The sequence below is a fragment of the Rutidosis leptorrhynchoides genome, chromosome 1, assembly GCF_046630445.1.
Source record: "Rutidosis leptorrhynchoides isolate AG116_Rl617_1_P2 chromosome 1, CSIRO_AGI_Rlap_v1, whole genome shotgun sequence".
Taxonomy (NCBI): domain Eukaryota; kingdom Viridiplantae; phylum Streptophyta; class Magnoliopsida; order Asterales; family Asteraceae; genus Rutidosis; species Rutidosis leptorrhynchoides.
This window is the reverse complement of record NC_092333.1, coordinates 136208335-136222671: the sequence shown is the minus strand read 5'-3', so window position 1 is coordinate 136222671 and position 14337 is coordinate 136208335.

The following is a 14337-nucleotide window of genomic DNA, read 5'->3' as shown; positions in this document are numbered from 1 at the left end:
ATGTGACATTTAAATTTTTTTGTGATATATTAATATATTTTATATTGATTATGTAAAAAAACTTGAAAATAAAAAATGTCACATAATTTGAAATAAATAAAAATACTCTTAATTAATACCATTGAAACTAAAAAAATACTTAATTATAAATCTTTATAAAAGGTTACACAATTTAAATGTATAAAATAAAAGTCTTTAAAACATAAATTAATCCTCCTCATCCGAATGAACGATGTTATCAATGTTCTAGTCATTTTTCAACTTGCGACGAATCACTTTTTTTTTTTTAAATTTTGAACACGTATCGCATCTTCCGTGTCTTACATTTGAGCTAACGATCTCCCAAACACACATACATAATAGTTAGAGCGGCCAGCCTGGTAACATACTCTTTGCAATTTTAAAGCGCGCTAGACCTTTGTGAGGCCACTACATCCTTAATATTATCCATAAATTCATCCACCATTGATGAACCCGAACTCTTACCACAAGAAGACGCTCATACGTACGAGGAAGCGATACTTTTAGCCGTTTTCTTTGCCATATTACGTCCAATGGGACGTGGTATCGGCACATACCCAAACAACTCTCTTTCAAAGTCTTGAGAGAGACTGATTAAGTCTTGTTGAGTTTCAGTAAGAAACTCAACATCATCGTAACCTTTCTGAACTCTAGCAACCAGATACGCCGGAAAGTTCTACTTTGGATGTTGAATCAAGAAAAAGAACATTTCCTTCAAAGTAAATTTCATGGTGTATTGATTAAAATAGGATTGCAACGTGATTTTATAAACGTCATCGTCATTTGCTCCACTACGCCAATTATCCTTTATATCCTCGTAGATCGAAAAAAACACAGTACATGCGTTGTTCAGATCTCGTCATTTTTAAGATAACTAATCTTCGGCGCGTTCTCATCCAAATTCGTTATCATTAAACATTTCTCTTACCGACCCCCAAAAATTATTCATCCTTTGCGATTTTCCAACTATTGAATTCTCCGAAGCGTCACAAAAACATTCCGCTAAACACAAAATATCTTTTGCGGACCACGCTTTTTGGTCCTTGAAGTGCCTTCGTCTGTCGCATTTCCTACAAAACGTATTTAATTAACATATTTATAATAAATACGGATTAATATTTACCTATATACACATATTAATATATATATATATATACATATTTACATATATACACATATTAATATATATTTACATACACGCACACACACACGCACACGCACACGCGCGCGCGCACACACACACACACACACACACACACACACACACATATATATATATATTGGGGCAGGTTCAAACGAGAATCACAAAAAGTGCGAGATTATGCAATCTATTGGGGGAGAATGTGGGTTAACACGAGATTATACTTAATGACTATATTAATCTTAACCCATAACAATAAGTGTTTTGATGATGCCATATGCACATAACTAAAGGTGATGATAGACATCTTGACATAAATATACAAGTTCACTAGTCCATACTTACTCTAGCAAAAGACCAAAACCAAACAAAGCTTAAAAAGGAAAACGTAAACTACACGGTTAGGTACACGATCGACCGCAGGTCAGACCGTGGATCCTTGCATTATGAAATCAGGGATGCACGGTCGACTTCACGGTCAACCGTGGGTCGACCGTACAAGCTTCTGTCCTAACTTCCATCGATTTTAATTCGACTACTTTGGGGCATCTATAATTTATGAAACATGTTCAAACATGCTTAGAATAGTTGCATCCTTCATACTCAAAGGAGTTTTGGTCACTAGAACACTAATCTTGGTTAATCACGCTTAATGACACCTTAATGACGATTAAAACTTGATTAAGGATAAAACGTAAGTGTTATAGGAAAACATGTACATCTAAAGTGTATCTAGACATACCTAGGATGGTCACCAAGTCCCAACTAAGATGTAAGACCCTAATATTTATTGTACATAGAGTATAAATGGCGTACATGAAGTGTATGATGCAGGGCGTAAATTATAAGCTCAGAAACTGCCCAGACCAGTGTGCGCGCCGCGCACCATAAGGTGAGCGCGCCACGCACTATGCCTGCGACAGTTTCGTGCCTTTTTCTATTTTGAGTTAAATGAGGGGCAATTTGGTCTTTTAACTTGAGGTCGGATCTCAGGCCTTATCAGCTGGTTTGGATCCACTTTTGGATCATATTTCACATCCACAAACACTCTCAACTATCTAGAGAGAGGGAGATTTCTAGAGAGAGAATTGGGATTTTGGAGAAGAAGAAGCTTGGTTTGATCAAAAGTTCAAGTGTTAAAGTTGTTCACCTCGTTCCTAGCTACGTTTTAGTTGTTGTGGTAAGTTCTAACACCGAATTTCAATGTTTAATTTTGATATTCAAGTTAGGGTTTGAACTTAAATTGTTGAGATACCCATTTAAACTCTTGAAGTGAGTTTATTGATGCTAGTAATCGGGTTATTGGTTGTTGTTGGTGGGTTTTGGGTTGGTGAACAAATTGGCCATGATTAGAACTTGTAATTGGGTTTAATCACTAGGTTTAGTGATTATGGAAGTGTTAGAACCCATTTTGTGTGTTTGAAAGACTAATTTTGAAATGAGTCAAAATTAGGGTTTATTGGGTGATTTTGAGATTGATAAGTGTTTAACACTTATGATTGGGTTTAATTGGCTTACTAAGACCATTTTCACTTGTGTCAGTGATTATTGGTTAGTTTGGACGCGTTTTGTGTTTGTAAGTGCAATTGGTCAAATTTGCACTAAGTGTCGAACTGAGTTGGTTTGTAAATCCACTCTAAGTGTGTTGTTGTATTTGTGATAATGGAATAGGTACTTTCCATTGACGGGTTGCGGATTATTCGGTAGCATTCATCAAGGCGACAAGGTGAGTGCTAATATCCTATGCGCATATGTATGTGTAGGATGGGTGCGGGTCGGGTGAAGTGGTTCTCGGTTATATAGCTCACTTCACATATAGGTGGATTTGATAAGCTTGTGTATAGGTCTAATTGGCACGGTTGTGCGTTTTGGTTGACCACCTTTGGTGAAGTGTACATCTTGTGTGTACGTTATCACACGTGGTTGTGATGTGGATGATATAACCCCAATGGCGAAGGGTTTCGATATTGAGAAGTGAGTCATGTGTGGATGCAGATTCACGATGATGCGTGTAGTTTTCGGTCATCTTATTGAGTTGTGAAGTGGATCACGTGTGGATGCAGATTTACGATGACGCGTGTAGTTCGGTCATCTTATTGAGGTAGTGATCTCGTGTGGTTGCGGATTCATTAAGGCTCGTGTAGTTCGGCCAACCTCGATGTTGTTGTGGCATTGAAGATAGTAATCTCGTGTAGATGCGGATTTACTAAGGCTCGTGTAGTTCGGCCAATCTTCATGTTGGTAATTGGTAGTCGGTTCCGGTATTGGGTTAAGGGGTTAACCTTCGACGTTTGTATATTATATATTGTCGTATTGTTGTTATGTAGCTAACTCTTCAAGTGTAGCTTATTGGAGTTGTTCACATCATCGTTGGTGAACTTATGTTTGTTGATGTATCCTTAACTTGTTGCTTAGTGATCGTACGGTATGCTTAGCTTAGCTTGCCTTTATGCTTGGATGCTCTGGTATGCAGTATTTGATTATTTGTGTGGCGTGTCCATTTTATGCATATATATGTATGTAGTATATTTTCACTCACTAAGCGTTAGCTTACCCTCTCGTTGTTTACATTTTTATAGATTTGCATGGATGCAGTGGCTCGGGTAAGCGTGGGGACTAGTGGACTTGCGTAGTTGCTTAGAAGATCTTGCTTTTGGATTTGATTAGGATTGGGTAGCATATTCCCAATCACCATGCTCGATCTTTATATTGTATCAAAAGTCATGTGGTCGAAACTTGTACTTTGTACTTAAAGGATAATTTGGGCATATGTGGGCCCGGTGTCGTAAAACTCTTTTTATTATTGGAACGTATTAGTTTTACCTAATATAACATGTGGTTAAAAGCGTTTCGTTCAAAAGTGTCGGGAAGCAAGAGATCTTTTTACGAAAATTGGAAAAAGTGGACAGCGGGCTGCCAGGCCCTGTGCACGCCGCGCACAGGTGGGGCTGCGCGCCGCGCACCCCATCTGGACAGTTCAGTTAAATTTTTTTTTTATTTCGCATTTTTGGTTGGTTAACGGGTTAGGTTGTTACACAAGAGTTGTTCTCTCCTTGTACACATGTTGGACATTAATGTATACTACTTATACATTAATCTTGCAAATGTTACTTTCCAAGTAAAACTTACATAGCCTTAGTTTATTGCTATGTTATCACTATATGTTTAATTCTAGATTAATTAGCGATCTCTTGCTAGTCATTACTTGAATATTACTTGACTACTTGTTATTAATATATGTGTATTATTTGACTACGTGCTAAGTGTTAAATGTTAAGTAGTTATTTAATATGTGTATGTATGAACCTTCTCTTGATATGTGTTACAAGTTGGATTCCACCAACTAGTATTTGGACTACTTCAATATATGCTACTTGGATAATACTTAAAATGTCATAATTTAGTGATCTTAAAAGACAATGAATCATTAACACACATAGGTTTGCAACATGTTTAATTGATATTACTTGCTTAATTTGTCAAGACATCATTAACACACTTAATTAATTATAAACAAGTTCAAATTTAAATACTAGCATGCTTTGTGATTAAAGTGGGTTTTTGTCATCAATGACATGTTGACCAACCAATAGGAATTTAGAAAATGTGTTAATTACAAATAAAGGATTATGACAAAACTGAGATTGCCTCAAATGATTAGTATGACTTGTATCCAAGAATGTTAGACTTTCCACTTTGAGCATGACAAGTCACTATCAAGGCAATACATCTAAGGTAAATGGACATTTAATGCATATAGTACTTGTATAGGATGCTGGGTATCTTTTGCATGTGTTAAATGAAGCAAAGAGTCCAAAGATTTATGTCCAAAACTGATTCAAACGGCTATACAACGGATAAGTATTTTGGACTGGACCACGTACGGTCGACCCACGGTTAACCATGGTTCAAGCTGTAGGGACGGCTGATTTGTTTATCTCTCCATATAAATAGCAAGGCTTGGAGAACTTTGAAGACTTGGACCTCTTGCATGCTACAACTCAAAATCATCAGAGAATCACAAGAACATAACGCTTATGCATATGTTTGTGATTAGCAAGAGAAGTTCTATAATATCATAGGTTATAGAAGGGGTTTCGTAAACTTGCTTTTATATTTCTATCTTTGTAAGTTTACATAGTGTTGTAGTAATCCTTAGAATTGTCTTAGGATTGTCATCACTAGAAAGGATGAGTCTTTGTACTTTGTAATTAGGAGCATATGCTAGCTTAGCTATCATCTTCCTTAAAGGGAACTAGGTGGTTGATTAATCTCATTGGAGAATAATACTTGTCCAAGGTGAAGACAAGTTGATCTAAGTTGGAGGTAATCTTTCAAATGGATAAAAGGATTAGGTTTGTTGTCTAAGAAGAAGTACAAGGCTTGTAAATCGGATCTCTACCGAATTTGAATAAAGGAAGCAAAAGTCCCGATTAGTGAATCGGGGAATGGATTAAGGTGGATTAGTTAACATCCACCCGAACCACTATAATTCCTTTTGTTTATGTTATTTACTTTACATTCCGCATCATTACAAATATAAATGCGCCACACATTGGTTTGATTTGATTAAAGTTATCAAGGATTGTTCTAATCTTGTTGATCATCGAAAAAGTTTTAAAAATCGTATTACGTAACTATTCACCCCCTCTAGTTACTTACAATTGGTATCAGAGCTGTTGCTCGAATAATTGCTCTAGAAACGTTTTTTTGATTGCGTCAAAAATCATTTTGGGCAAAAACTCGAGTTAAACGTTCTTGGGATCAACTCAAACAATGACATACCTTGAAAGATTGGCTAATGAAGCGCCAATCTTTGATAGAGAGGATGTCTACGTGTGAAAGATAAGATTCGAGATCTATGTCAAATCAAAGGATTACAACATGTGGAGAATAATCAAGGAAGGAAACCTTGTTTCTAAAGAATCTTCAAACATGGTGAAATCAACATTCCAAGATGATGAAGCAGTCAAAGGCTGAGTAATCTTAGGATTAATGAGAATCAATGATCAAACAAATAAGAAAAGGGGAGTGTGTGCACACATTCTCTAAATGATTAAAAGAATTTCTCAATAAGATTATGTTTAACTTAGGAATAAACGTTTGCTTGAAATGATTGCATGCTAGGTGTAGGACAATGTGGTTTATGTGTATAATATATGAGTATATATATATATATATATATATATATATATATATATATATATATATATATATATATATATATATATATATATATATATATATAAGCATGCCTACATATGTGTCATTGATGATAAAACATCGGTTGGATGTGATCATACAATGTTAAGCAAAGGAAACTTGTCCTCAAGTATTCTATAGAAACGATAAAATCGTCAAAACGCGCTCGACGTGAAGAATCGGACAAAAAGTTCACTATCCCAAGCTGCACGGTCGAACCACAGCAGACCGCAGGGTCAACCGCTGAAAATCTCCACGGCTTACCCCACGGTCGATCGTAGATCGACCGTACAGGTTCTGATGGGCTTTTTAATCTATCTCTTGACTTCATTCCTCATTCTATTCAAAATCGTTTTTCTTTCCCTCTCCTCCACGGCTCAAGATCTCCAACCGCACACCGACGAATTTGCTCCTTCTCATCCTTAATCTTCAATCTCGGTAAGATTAATCTATGAATTCCTTTCATTCAATTGTATGGGTATGATTAAATCTTCAAACATTGCTTGAAGAAACCCTATTTCGAAAATCTTACTCAGATTGATGCTAATAATCAATAATGTTCATAAAAACTTCTAAAAACTTTGAAATCATGATTAACATTGCATCAATATAAGAATGAGAATTCTAGGGTTCATCATACAACTAGATTAGATTTTTATAAGTTCATTATTCACATGATTCAAGTACATTGTCACTAATGAATAGTAATAATGTAGAAATTAAAACACTTGTGTATTGATTTTAAAAAACATGAATTCATGTGAACATTGTGAAAACCACTAATAATCTAAAGTGCAAACTCATTGTCACCAAAAGAGAGTGAGAACGTTAAGAACGTTAACATCAGAAAACTAGGTATTGATGATAACCAAGTTTACAAATCATTGTGTTATATGAATATTGTGAAAACATGTTCATATATTTGCAAATACATTCTTACCAAAAGAGCATAAGAATGTGAAGAAAGTTAATACTAGAACACACTTGTGCTTATGTTAACTAAGTCTGCAAAACATTGATTATACAATTGAGTCATTTGCATGTTCACTGATATGGCCAAAACGGGGTCGTTTCTATGGCTATACATAGCAAAACTATAGAGTACTACAGTCGTTGTGCCTCCTCGATATACGTGCTATGTTTATATATGTATTAACTACTCTAGCATAGCCTAAGGTCGGCCTTGTACTCCTAGTATCAATTAGGGTTTCCATTATGAAAGAACCTCTGTCGGAATTCGTAGGGTAGGTTGCCTTACTACAATCGTTGTGCCGTTAACAAACGTCCTATGTATCTGGCAGAGGTGTCTTACCAAGGGGTGACACAGATAGTGTACTCTGAATTGGGGTTCACGACTTCCCAATCACAGAGCCGATAACCACGTTCTATTAGTCGGAAAAGCAATTGAGTTTAATCATAATCGGAAAGTATCTCAACAGTGATCATTACACAATTTTATATATTCAGACAACGTAACAGCTACATCACATCATGCACAAAATATAACTACTCGCTAATCATGGCAATAATATCATCTATCAAAGTAATAAAAGACATTATAACAAGATAGAGGAAAGATAAAAGTACCAGTATATTAATCGTGTTCCGCAAGTACAAAAGTGACAAATCCGACTCTAGACAGCTTCTTAGTACAATCTTCGGCGTTCGCCTCCGGTACTTAATTTCCTGCTCGGAGGTGAGAAGGCCTCGAAAGACTATTCTCGAACTAGACTAAATTTGAGAGTGAATTGAAGAAGTGAAAAGTGGAGAGTGTGTTGAAATGGACACAAATGAGATCTATTTATACTAGTTTCTGGCCTGACAGGCCGTTTGTGGCAGGCCGTCCAGAATCATGGCAGGCCGTCTAAAATCATGGCATGCCGTTTAATTGGCCCGTCCATAATCCTGTTGGGCCGTTTGCTAGGCTGGCAGCCCGTTTAATAGGGTCGTTTGCTGGGCCACTCATTTTTAATTGGGCAGGCCGTCCACATAGTATGGCAGGCCGTTTGTTTCTAGAAACTTTCCAGGTTTTTGCCGTTTTCACTCTAGATTCTTCGTTTTAAGTCCGTTTTTGCTGATTCTTTTTATATTGCCTTCGTAATTACCAAATGTACCAATATAAGTAAATAGATGCATATTTTTACAATAAAGTTGATTACTTTATTAAATATGGGCCTGATATCGGGGGTAAAAACGTGACTTTTTAGCCGATATCAAAATATCCCACACTTAGGCTTTGCTTATCCTCAAACAAATTTCTCGTTTTTAACTTCAAGAAATCTTCCAAAGTTTCCTTTTTAGTCAACTAAGCTGTTTGATTTTTATTATAAGAGCGTAACATAAAATAATCGTTTTGTTAAGATTTGAAGCTATCTCTGCAAGCATGAGGGGAGGTTACATGACTTTTGGCTATCTTTCATGAGTCACTCATTCACACAAGTGTATGGGGTTCCATATAGATCTAGAATTATGCTCGCTCATAGCCAGTCATATTTTTACCTTTCGTCATAGGCTTGGTTGAGACTAAAATCCTTCGCGTGCTAGGTATGACGGTGGTGATACCTATATCTTCTAGCTCATTTGTCAAAAAGGGTTAATGAAGGTGTTTGGAGCGTGAAGTTTTTGACTTTTGGTGGTGAAAAAAGTTAAAAGGGTAGAATAGTCTTTTTAAAGACTTTATCGATATATTTGAAAAAGGAATAGATATGAGTGCGACTAATTTTGTGAAGCACTTGAGTTCTTTTGAACTTCTTTCTAGGAGTTTCTCCTTTGAATTGGGCTCTTGGAACTCTAGCGGTTTTTATAAATTCTGCTATCTTTTTTTTCAGAATTTTTGAATCGAGATGTATCATAACTATTTTTTTTTCGAATACCATCTCGAGGAGCTTCCGCTGGTAGTTTTTCAAGATTTTTGCCATAATCTTTTTAGTGACTATTTTTTGGAATTTCGTACGAGATGATTTTCATTTTCTGGGTAGAGTAGGTGGTCAAGGTGGATGATGGATGATAAAGGGAAATGAACGGAGGGGTGCGAGTGATTTCTTGACAAACAGCTAGCTCTTCCGGTGTATACCAATATCACACTTTGCTGCTCGAAAATGTTGATCAGGAGCAAGTTCTGATTCCCAGCACAAACATCGGCACAATCAACGGAAAATAGTGAAGCATTAAAAATGAATGTTTTTCATGGTCTTATTTGGGTGCCTCACCATAATCAATTTAGGTCGAATATGCCAAGTCATGCAATGCTCTTTTAGAGAATCGGTTCACCCTAAAAAGATTCTTATTTTAGCTAACCCTTACTTTTATTTACAGACGTTTTAGTTTTTCGAAAGTACTTTTTCGTAAAGGCTTTCTTTTTGGTTAAAAAATTTAAAATTTGGATTAAAAACACAGAATCTTGATAACAAACTTAATACGATGAAACATTACATCGCTATCCCACACTTAGACGAACATTGTCCCTATTGTTCCTACTGTGGAATCCCACACTTAGGGTTTTTAATAAAGATTGTTTTAGGAAACATTTGTCTTAGTGGTTAGTTGGGATGGAATCCCACACTTAGTGATAAGCAAGGATGCGATTTATTTGTCTAGAAAATATAGCTAATGCGGTAAAAACAAGAAACGAGTACCCTTTGTCGGCTGCTGAGAAAGCGGATTAAGAAGCTGGCTGACTTTGAAGAGGCAGAAGGCTTCGGAAATCTCTCGGCTCTTGGTCTCTAATAGGTTCTTTGTCATCTTTATTCCTTTATTGTCTTCTACTCTACTTTATTCATGGGTTGCCTCCCAAGAAGCGCTTTTTTTTAACGTCGTTGGCTTGATCAATACCTTGTCTACCATGGTAAAGTGGACAAATCCCTTCTGATGATGTCTTCATTAAGCTGAGGGTGAACATATCTTGGTGGGTAGATCATGAGAAAGTGACGGACCAAAAGGTGGAGATGGTCCGAAATATTGCGTGTCGATCTTCTGAAGGAGAGGTAGTGGGTAGTGATAGCTCTGGATAAGTCCTAAAGTCCGACGAGGATGTACTCCACAGCTATAACGACCCGACTTTTTCGACTTGCTTTTGTGCTTTGTGTTTTCACGAAACTGTGTATTTGTGCATACTATTCTACTTTATACTCTGGAACCTTTATATACATGGTTTACTTTCATTTATATGTTGAAACGTGCCTTAGAGTACGTAGGATACTTAACTTGATCACCGGAAGCCTTATTGACCGTTAATGTCACTTGACGTTACGAACAAACTGCGAACCGCGCACACGTTTAACTTTTGTCGTAATCGGAATATTATGACTACAAAATATTAATTATTATTTTATAATAATAATTACTTGGGTTTTTGGATGCTTAATTACGCGTAGTAATTTAATTATGCTTACAAGTTAGTTTTGTTGGACTTTCTACCTTGTTGGACTTAAGCTCACCCTACTCTAGCTAGTAGCCCATTTATTTAGCCCACTTATTAATTACTAGTGACCCAATAATATGTAAGACAAATACCCATTTATTAGAGGGAACATGCTAGCATTTATGTCAAGTATTATCCTTAATGTTGCATGGGATCCTAACATAAGCACCAACTTTAGACAACCATTAAACAAAAAGCAAACTTTTGTCCCCCTTGTCCCCCCTCCAAATTTTGGCCAACTCACCCCACCCTCACCCTCATTTCCTATAAATACCACCCTTATTCCATCCATTTAACACTTGCTCTCATTTGTATTTCACACACACTTACTCTCTTATTTCCTTTCTAGTCTTTTTCACTCTAAAACTTGTAAGTTTTTGATTTTTCTTCTTCTTCTTCTCCTTTCCTTTTCGTGATCATTATCATTCTTTAAAAGATCAAGCTTTTTTGCTTTGATCTTGATTACATCTTGTAGATTCAAGTATGAATCCTTCAAGAACATGGAAGATTCAAGCTTTCTAGCTTTGAATCTTCACCTACTTTATAGATCTACATCTTTTAGCTTTAATCTTGTTATTTTATTGTAAAGATTCAAACTTTTGTTTGTAATCTTCATGTAACTTAAAGATCCAAGCTTTATGCTTCAAGATCTTCAAGAACAACCAAGATACAAGCTTTCTAGCTTGAATCTTCATATCTTTTGATGGATCTAAGTTTTCTAACTTATGATCTTATTATGTTGTTATAAAGATCAAAACTTGTGTTTGTGGTCTTCATGTAACTTAAAGATCCAAGCTTTATGCTTCAAGATCTTCAAGAACACCAAAGGTTCAAGCTTTCTAGCTTTGTAACCTTGCAACTTGTGTGAAAAGGATCCAAGCTCTCTAGCTTAGGGTTCCATCACCTCATTTGACTTAGATTATGTTTATACTTGTTTGATTGATGTAAAGTTTGTAGCTTTAGTTGTAAATGGAACTTGTAATTGTGTTAAGACTAAGGATATGATGTAACTTTGGTTCATCATCCATCTAAGACTCTTAATTGAGTTGTGTTCTTACTTGGTCTTGACTTATTGTGTTTTGATGGTGGAATATTGGCCAAGGTGATGCTAACCCATCAACGAGTTGTACACTTGAAGCTACAAGCATCAAGGATGAGAACCGTGATGAGCATCAAGCACCAAGAACCCCACCGGAGCACTTGTTTACTATTTTTCGGGATCTTATCTGTAACCTGGGCTACTGTAAAGTTGATTTTCAGTTATTTCGGTTCGAGTAGATGATTTTCCGTTTAAGTCTCGTCTTAATCCGAGTTACGGTTTAGGATTTATGGCCCTCCGAAAGTCACTACGCCCTTGTAACGTTGTGCTGAAATTTCCGACCTACTCGCACTTAAACCGTCGCCATAGTCAAATGAAGAAGATTTAGGTTCTGAAAATTGGTCAGCGGTTAGTGGACTCACATACGGAGCCATAGCCACTGACTACGCGTCTTTTCAATTTACGTAGAGGTCGTAGCATCTGATCCAATTCAGCCTATTGTTTTGACCTTTATACTTGTTAAACTTACTTAGCTTTTACAATGATGAATGATGATGATGATGACACTTTAACTTATTTTATGCACTAATAGAAATTATAAAGACAACCTACTGACCTAGTAACCTTTAATTTAGGTTGACGACCTTTCGGACTGACATACTACTTGAACACTTTCGTATCGACTTGTATTGCTTTTTCACTGTGAGTTATAGCTTCCCTTTTTACTTTACTATTTTTGGGACTGAGAATACATGCGCTTTTTATGTTTTACTTATTTGACATGAGTACTTAAACTTTGCATATGTGTGGGTTATATAACGGCATAAACTTTCCCCTTAGCACGGTAACGTTTAACTATTAGTTTTTGAACGGGTAAATGCGAATCTTAGATATGGATCCATAGGGTTTGACATCCCCACTCGGGCTAGTCGCTCTAGCATTTAACGAGTGTTTAATACTTCGAGGACATACGCACTCGCAGGTGTACTTTAAGGGGGTGATATTTATATTTACGTTAAGTCTAGTTACCATGTGCCCACGGTTATACATGAAATGTCCCGTTCTTATTGATTAAAAACGTTCCATATTAATTGATTTCGTTGCGAGGTTTTGACCTCTATATGAGACGTTTTTCAAAGACTGCATTCATTTTTAAAACAAACCATAACCTTTATTTCATAAATAAAGGTTTAAAAAGCTTTACGTAGATTATCAAATAATGATAATCTAAAATATCCTGTTTACACACGACCATTACATAATGGTTTACAATACAAATATGTTACATCGAAATCAGTTTCTTGAATGCAGTTTTTACACAATATCATACAAACATGGACTCCAAATCTTGTCCTTATTTTAGTATGCAACAGCGGAAGCTCTTAATATTCACCTGAGAATAAACATGCTTTAAACGTCAACAAAAATGTTGGTGAGTTATAGGTTTAACCTATATATATCAAATCGTAACAATAGACCACAAGATTTCATATTTCAATACACATCCCATACATAGAGATAAAAATCATTCATATGGTGAACACCTGGTAACCGACATTAACAAGATGCATATATAAGAATATCCCCATCATTCCGGGACACCCTTCGGATATGATATAAATTTCGAAGTACTAAAGCATCCGGTACTTTGGATGGGGTTTGTTAGGCCCAATAGATCTATCTTTAGGATTCGCGTCAATTAGGGTGTCTGTTCCCTAATTCTTAGATTACCAGACTTAATAAAAAGGGGCATATTCGATTTCGATAATTCAACCATAGAATGTAGTTTGACGTACTTGTGTCTATTTTGTAAATCATTTATAAAACCTGCATGTATTCTCATCCTAAAAATATTAGATTTTAAAAGTGGGACTATAACTCACTTTCACAGATTTTTACTTCGTCGGGAAGTAAGACTTGGCCACTGGTTGATTCACGAACCTATAACAATATATACATATATATCAAAGTATGTTCAAAATATATTTACAACACTTTTAGTATATTTTGATGTTTTAAGTTTATTAAGTCAGCTGTCCTCGTTAGTAACCTACAACTAGTTGTCCACAGTTAGATGTACAAAAATAAATCGATAAATATTATCTTAAATCAATCCACGACCCAGTGTATACGTATCTCAGTATTGATCACAACTCAAACTATATATATTTTGGAATCAACCTCAACCCTGTATAGCTAACTCCAACATTCACATATAGAGTGTCTATGGTTGTTCCGAAATATATATAGATGTGTCGACATGATAGGTCGAAACATTGTATACGTGTCTATGGTATCTCAAGATTACATAATATACAATACAAGTTGATTAAGTTATGGTTGGAATAGATTTATTACCAATTTTCACGTAGCTAAAATGAGAAAAATTATCCAATCTTGTTTTACCCATAACTTCTTCATTTTAAATCCGTTTTGAGTGAATCAAATTGCTATGGTTTCATATTGAACTCTATTTTATGAATCTAAACAGAAAAAGTATAGGTTTATAGTCGA